General features: G+C 39.6%; 1 long non-coding RNA gene across 1 annotated transcript in view; it reads left to right on the plus strand.

Moving 5' to 3' along the window:
* The window catches only part of LOC147148765 (uncharacterized), a 49,162-nt gene extending 47,164 nt beyond the window's left edge, over positions 1-1,998 (plus strand). The window contains exon 6 of the long non-coding RNA XR_015086570.1: positions 1,844-1,998. This is a non-coding gene — a long non-coding RNA (uncharacterized LOC147148765). The remainder of the gene's footprint in view (positions 1-1,843) is intronic.
* Positions 1,999-8,625: the final 6,627 nt, after the last annotated feature.

The raw sequence follows: 8,625 nt of genomic DNA on the forward strand, positions 1-8,625 counted from the left end.
AGAAAATGTACAATGGCTCATACTTAAGTGTCTTTGCGCGCCCCACCCTTCCCATCTTCATGCAACACACGACCACCGTGGACCCGAGCATTTAAGACTGTTGGAAAATGCTCTCACTGAATAAAAAATGAGAGCGCTAAAGTGGGTATTCAAACATGATTGAAGGTTTGTTTTTGTCAAAAGATTCATGGGGCCTGCTGTTAAGAACGTTTGCCTGCTTACGTGAAACTAAACATGGATTTAATGAGCTTTGACTAATCAGGATGTGGATACTTTAAACTTTACTGAGCATGTGAGTGCAATGCCAGCGTGGGTGTATTATATCTTCCTGAGGTGTGAAAATGCGCTCGGTGCCAGTTGGTTTTGGCTCCGATGCTCGTCAGTAGGAACAGTATTTTCATTTTTACAGCATGGCGCGGAGGGCAAGAGTTCAGCGAACATGAATGTTTATGAACACATTTGACACATTCAGGCAGTTACACCGAGCTGAGTGCAGATAGGCAGCCAGTTATAACTCCACGATATCGGTATCATCTTAACGACATCAAAGTTGGATGGTGCGATTGCCTCTCAACTGCCTGTGAGCATGAGTGTGGAACATTATCAAACAGTCAAAGCGGCATTCGTTGACATTGTGAGTCCTTGCGTACTATGACATTCACAAACACACAAGCTGCATTATGCCGATGAACTGAGTGCAGAATCTAAATGGTTACATTCTTTCCACCATCTAAACTGTATCATTTTGATGTGAACAGTCTTGTAATGAAAATGCTTCATTCAATGAGCCTTATTATGATGAGATTTCACCAATTAAACACCTTATTGGGTTTTAAGATAGCAAAATTCAGGCTATGACCAAAAGCAACCTGTTCAGCCAGAGTCTGTACTCTGGATATAAATCTCATTATATTACAAATGCAAACGATTGTGGCAAAATCATCATGATACAATTTTATCAAATATTTTACCTATGGAGCAGAACTGCAAATCTCCCCAGTGTACCTCTCCCCCTAGATTTAAATGACATAATTATATTTACATACAAGTCACATATATTTACTTGTTTCCCCCGCCTATTGTGAACCAAGGCATCCATTTTACATTTGAAAAATGTGATGGCACACTGCCAAAAATACCCCAAAAATAATGATGATCTCGTCTCAATTTACTCACAAACTAACTTACTCGGTGTGACATTTGGGCCTGTTCAACTGAACGGGAAGCTGATATACTTGCTGGAAGCAAGCTTATTCTGTTGTATGAATGGCGACAGGTGGCTCCGCAGGTTTATTATACCCTCTGTCATCTGGTGGAAGAGCATTTACCTGTCACTATAGGTCGCTGGCATAGTTAAATTATAATATATGTTGTAATTAATAAAAAACATATATAATTATTGGACAAATGAAATAAAATTGGATCATTTCCCATGTTACCACTGATTATCCCTCACGGCAGCCTAGTTGGGAATTACTGACCGACCAATATTGTTTATGTGCACGTTACAGAAACACACGCAGTGAAGAGGGACAATGGCAATCCCGCCTCAAAGATATGCAGCCTATTTGAACCCATATCATTTACTTTAAGGCCATAGCTTTCTTAAAAATACTGAATGTTAAGGAAGTCATGCCAAAAATACATACAATACTTATTACATCACGTCCTTTTGTTCGCTTCGATGCAGTTCCTAACTCTGTATTGTTAGTTGTGTTTATGAGTGCGTCTGTGTGTTTGTACGTGGCGACAGGCCTGCACGCCTTTCTGATCACGTTCTGCTCATATGGCTGCTTGGTCATGGCTCCGTCTCCAGACTTTAATCTCAATTTTGTCTTTGTAGTCTTTGAGGCGTGGATTAGCGGGAGTGTTGAGTCAGGCGAGGACGCAGGAGGTCAGCCGAGAGAGGCCCGTTGTAAGCAGGCCTCCGCCACTGCCGAATGGACTGACAGTGGCCTAGATCAGAAGGAATGTGTTCTCCTGACAGCCAGCCCCCGTGGGCACATTGGAGAAAAAGGAATTACTTGGATTTGTCCCGAGGGGAGATGACGTCACAAAACCTCCGCTTGAGGCACCGTCTCCTTGGACTTGTCAAACTGCTTGGAAGGGTGACAGTGCATCCGAGGAAAGATTTAACGGTTTCCTCCAGACATCCATCCAATTTCTAGACTGCTGTTCAAAGGTGAGCTGGAGCCTATCCCAGCTGACTTTGAGTGAAAGGCAGACTACACCCTGAAGTGGTCCATAGTCAATTTACTTTATAAAAATGTCCTTAAACTGACATTCGTTACCAGCTCAAGCACCCTTTAACCACAGCGTAGAGACTTCATCGTCAAAAACAAGCGATCCAAGGTTCAGCCTTGCTCCACTGCTCTGTACTTTGGCCAGCTCTTGGAATCGCTTTTTGTTTTCGCATGACTTTTAATTCACATTATCATTTGTTTGCTTTGGTTAAGTTGAAGCATGTTATGTAGTTTCCTTTCCTTTCACTTGCGCTGCCAGCGCTATAAAGCGAGATTCAATTGTAACGTTGTTTGCCAATTATGGTTGTGATGAGTTGATATTATACATAAACACATTAGACAAATTAGATCAACTCCTGCCACGTGTTTTGGGTTTTTACTCACAAACGTCATGTGAGAAAAAAATGTCAGATGCTTACTGTAGTTCTTGCTCCAATTACGAATACACACACACACACACACACACACACACACACAAATGCTAGGTTGTTTTACCAACACACTCGCAGCACGGGTGGCTGTAGATTTTGGGTTGATTATTTTGACCCAGAAAATTGGGTAGAACACTGAAAAACTGAAGCTGGTCTCCATTTTGAATAGTGTACTGAAGATGAAGTAAATGTAACATTGTTGAAAAATGTTGGTGGCGGCTGGATAGCTCAGTGCTCCGTAATAAAACTAATATTTTTAAGCACAGTTATACTGATAAGAAGGTAACCCATTTTTAGATAGCTTTAACTCATCAGTATAGGTAATTTAATTTTAATTTTAACACCTTGCTTACTTTTAAGAGTGTATGCTTTACATATAACTTGGTGAATATTTTCATTAATTTTCTATGTGAGCATAAATTCTACGCTGAGCTGCTGACGCTCTTAGGTTGGACCGAAGCTGTCGGACAGTCCTCTCGGAAGGTTTTACGCGGCGTCAAATATGCCGGCTATGCAGTCAGCATTGTGTGGGGCGGAACTGGACTTCCCAGAGGGAATCCTACTTAACCGCTGATGTATTAATACAAGCGCAGTTCGATTTGTTCACACATAATTATGAATGGTTGCAGTGTGAATGTGTGGTGCCAGTGCATTTGAGCGTTTGGACTACCGGCGAGGTAATGTGTTGTGCTGCCTGATGGGGATTGTAATGCATTGAACTGTGGGCATCATAATTATTGCAAATCTTCCAGGGGGTTCGTATTATATTAATGCCTTGAGTGTGACACATGGTTTGAAATATTAATGTCATAATGAATGTACATTCTTTGTTAACTCCCAATAAGGCTTCCGAGTGCACATTATCACCATTGATTCATTATGCCTGACAACAGAGATGACTGTTGGCACAGGTTACAAATGAATTCAGCATGTATTTATTGACACATTGAATTTGCACTGGGATTATGTAGATGTGTGCATTGGTGCACACACTCTGATGCTTTTAACGACTTGTTGGCACTGCTGCTTGCTGAGTGGTAACTGCAGCCACCTCTCACTTCCAAGTGGTATTTTGACAATATTTAATTTGTTTATTTAGAGGGATTTTTTTATTTTATTTACACATGTATCAAATCATTATGCTGACTGGGCAGTTCCACAATAAGTTACTACAGTGGTGCAGCACTGGTGCCTAGAGATACAAATTTGATTCGTTCTGTCCACACTAGTAATGCAAAACGCTCTCAAATAATCATTCCCTATTAAAATGAATGTGAATGCCCAGAAAAATTGCAACATTTTTTTTTTTTTTAAGGACAATAGCACTCCTGAACATTTTACTTCAAATAAAAAACAAAAACAATAGACATGTTTCACTTAACTACAGTAATATTGTCATTATTGGGCAGATGAGAAATAATATATGTCTTTAAGATTTGTTGTGTTGCTGCAACAGTCAAAAAAAAAAAGTCCATTCTGGAAAGCGTTGATAACACCGCCACATAGATGCTATTCGTTAACCCCTCGAAAGCATTTCCCATAATGTGTTAACATTAAGATAGTAAAAAATTGCCAACTCCCCCTTTAAAACAGGTACGTGGTTGTTTTAAATACACAACATGTATTTTTATGAGTATTGTAGTAAGCTCAATTTTTTTCTCGCAAGTGATAGTGGAAAAAAAAAAAAATCCGCCGAACAACACTCTCCTATCTTAAAAAACTCTGGTTACTCGTATCTTAATAAGGCATCACTATATTAAAATGTGATATACCTTAATGCATGACAATTGAAGTTTGGGCTCCAATCCTTTTTCTCCCTGAGCATTAATGTGTCAACATTTTGGATAATTCTATATTTCCAACTATGACCCATTCATAAAATAAGTTGATCAAACTTATATCACTACACGCTCATAGAAAATATTCTCTAATATTCTAAATAACCACACTCACCCTTTGGAATATGCCTTCCCAAATATTCATTAGATGGAGCATCACAAAGTCAGTGGCAGTGACTATCTCACTCTTAAATATTACAGCAACCAGTGGTAAATGCATCCAGCTGGTAATCGTGCACTTTAAAACCATAAAGTTCTCTTTAGAACCACAAATGGCGCCATGTTTAAGACATGGTGGTTTTTCATTGCACTGTAACGCCGCAGCGCGTGGTCGTGATGTGGTGCAATTGATTGTGTACATCTGCGCAAAGCTGCCACGGCAACCTTTCGTGCAGAAAGGCCCAATCCCATTACGTCCTCTTAACCCTTTGTGTCCCTCCTCCCTTCTTACCTTCTTCCAATGCAATTCATCCAATTTCGCGTGCGTTGTTTGGGTCATCCACATTCTCATTGATCTCTTTGAGACAAGCAATAGAAACCTGCTAAGTATTGGTGGTAGTAGTAGTAGAACTACCACTACTAGTCGAAGAAGACGACGACGACGTTTGCTGCGCAGGCTGGCAGCGATGCATCATCTCACGGTATATTTCAACGTGGCGGACTCAATCCTATTTGTTGAAAAGCTAGTGCAATCAAAAAAATGACCAATTTCCAATTACCCGTAGAGCCAAATCGAAACATTTGCCTTTGCTATGCAAAATTTTAAAGGGCACATAATAATTACTGAATACCTTGACAAACCGGAACATAATTATTCTTTCAAAAACAGAATGTACTGCAGTAGGTGTATATAAAATATACAGTAGTCATTGCTGGTAGCTTAGAGCCTGCTAAATACATTTCTGTCATTTAATATCAAGATAAGGCATCAAATATCAACACCGATAAAAAAACAAACAACATGCATCTAGCCAACTAAGCTACTCATAAAGATACATAAACTACTTCCTCTATGCTTGAAGCGCCAGAGCAGACTGACGAGACAGCTAAACATTTTGTCCCCTTGGAATTAATTAAAAGTTGCCTGACACTGATTTAAATGAAGTGGCTTCATGGAATAACAGTTTTCTTTTCCTTGTCTGACATGTGATTGAGTTGCAGAGGCGAATGCATTTGCAACAGGTGCCCGTAACACAGTGCAGGCGTGATGGCCTCCGTGTCCTCCCGCTGTAACCTCCCTGTGGCCTAAAAGCCCCCCAGCCTGCCAGGGAAACATGACTCCCGTGCGGACACTGGCACTGACACGGGTGCAACCCTGACAGCTTCAGAGATGGCCCTGGTGACAGCGGTGAGCATGTGCGCACAAAATACGCGATCACGTCCCAAAATAACACATATACTTTTCAAGCACGTTTCGTTATGACATCGCTATCAGCATAGTAAGAACAGCATTTGTGAAAATAATACTTAAATGCAATACCATTTGAAAAGTGTTTTTTTTTTTTCAAGTGGAAATAATAGATACCTAAATAAACTATACTAACCAGGCATATTTTAAGCAACATTTCAACATTCTGTCATACGAGTGTAATAAGTGAAACCTTTTAACAGTGAAGTATAAACAAAGTCAAGCATTACATCTTCACCTGACATGCTAACTTGCTTGACGACAATTTGAAACACGAATTTTTATGCGACTTTTGATATTTTCTGTATATTTTTACCCGAAAACGATGGTCAAACTCAAAATGATTTGACCTCAGGGGCTTCGGAGATTCCACTGTATACTGTAGGAGGTGACTTTTTCCCAGGAGGGGTCGCCTGCCAGTGAAGCGTTCTTACACTTGAACTCTTTCCCCTGGAGCATCTTGTTACTGCAACTTGGTCCGTGTCTTTTCCACACTGATTTGTGAGCCAAGATACTGTACCTATTACAAGACCAGATTACATTTAACTTCCCTGTGGTCACCGAATAGTAGTAAAGAGTGGTGGCTTGAGCAAGGAACTTAAACCCAAGTAGCTCCTGATGAGCTAGTTGCCACCATGCGTTATGACCTTTGCTTTCAGTCAGTGGATCTAAGTGTGGTTAGTAATACTGACACTACAATATATATGACTACAAATTACATAAACAAGTACGAATGGGTACAGAAGGAGTTCCGTTTGTTCCTTTTTATTTATAAGAAAACATAGTCATCTTAAAGCAGGGGACACATATTTAAATTGTTTTGTTTTTTTATGTGAGAGACCTCACACGTGACATGAAAGCTTATCTGGTAACTAAAGTGCAGTTACAAACTCTTTTTGTGAAAGATTTAGGTGACATGTTATGTCATGCCATTCCACGTCATAATCCCAAACAAAGATTTTCACTCATAAATAATAAACAGGTTTTACATTTACGATTGTTGGTCCTGACCACTATCGAACAGGTCATTGAAAAAAACTTGAGACATCTGAGAATTAGGCCATTCCTGAGTTTGATCATAATAGAGCAAAAATGCTGAAATATGGTCCAATTTTTGGTATGTGTGTCCCCTGCCTAACACAGATTGCATTGAATAGATTTTTACATGTTTTTAATCACAGATGCAAGTACACTTTTCTAGTTTTTTTTTTGGCGCTGATTCCAAATCTGCCATCATTTTTTCCTCAAGCACATCAAGTTTTCATAATAATAATAATAATAATAATAATAATAATAATGATAAAAATAATAACATACTTATATGACAACGCATGGTAAAATCGGTATAGCGAAAGCTTTTAATGGTCAATCTCAAAAACCTGATGTGCTTGCAAAAAGTAAAGACTTTTTTTTAAATCAGTGTGAAAAATACAGTAACCATCTCTGTTAAAAATTGCTGTTGGCCAGTGTTATTTTTGTGGTCAATAGAATCACAAATGTTTATGTTCTACCCATTACATCACTATACAACTGATGGCTGTATTCGCAATCTCAGTAAACCACCTAGTAATAGTACTGTTAATGATAATCATAGCAGTATATTGCTAGCCAAACAAATCTTCTTATTCCAAAGAGCTGTGATTACATAAACAAATAGTTACCCATTTCTGATTAAAATATTAAACAGCTAGTTGGTTACTTTTATGTTTTATTGACAAATAAATCCCACAGTTAACATGAATCCCTGGCAAATCACTTTTGTTGTAGGTTGTGTTGACTTGCAAGTCTCAGGCCACAAACTGTGACCCTTCACTGGCCTCCCGCCCACAAACACGGCTAATTGTGTTTGGTGAAACGCATGGCCACGATGGAAGCGCTGCTGCTAGCAATCGAATTTCAGCTCAGGTGGTGGGAGAGAGCTTGACCCCTGCATGCCCCTTTCCAAAAATTACTGCTATGATGACACGCCTTGGGTGCCGACATATAACTTGCCCTCCCCCAAACCCCATGCAGGCGCCCTCTAATGGCCAAAATACGCTGCTATTTAAAAACCCATGAGCATACACCAAAATGTTTTTATTTATTGTACTCATCATGATCTGTCATGGGCAAATTAAACTCACAGTCTTTTAGATATTTGTGGTCCACACAATTATCCTAATCACGCACAAGCATTGATGCAAGGAGAAATGTCGGAGCGTGCAAACAAAGCATAGAAAGAGCTAGAGGTGGTAGGGTTTGGTGCCTGGCTCAAGGGCACTTTGAAAATTACCCTACAGTTCCAAAGCCCAAGTTCTTACAGTAATTAAAAACATTCATATCTGAATTATCTGATTAACATCCCATCAATTGCTTTTGTCAGCATTCTTTTATATTTTAAAGAGACTTTGTGGACAACCAGTATTTGGTTTATGGCAGTGGCAGCCTGGAATTTCACTGCTATCAAAGTACACAACTGTGCAACATTCTTCATCTGGAGCAGTTGGGAATCAATCTTGAGCTCACCTGTTTTCTGGGTTTGGTTGTAACATTCGCAAGCTAGTATGACAGTTGAAGTTACATGGGCGAGCACTACTAATTCTGAAGGGCTGATTACATTGACATAGCAACACGTATGTGTTGAAATGTGACTGCACCCCCAGAAATGTAACATTTACATGTATTGGAAGCAGTGCGCCCAAGTGAAACACTATGAAATGAAGAGA

Source organism: Filicampus tigris, chromosome 4 (assembly GCF_054856515.1).
Source record: "Filicampus tigris isolate MCC_2025a chromosome 4, RoL_Ftig_1.0, whole genome shotgun sequence".
Lineage (NCBI taxonomy): Eukaryota > Metazoa > Chordata > Actinopteri > Syngnathiformes > Syngnathidae > Filicampus > Filicampus tigris.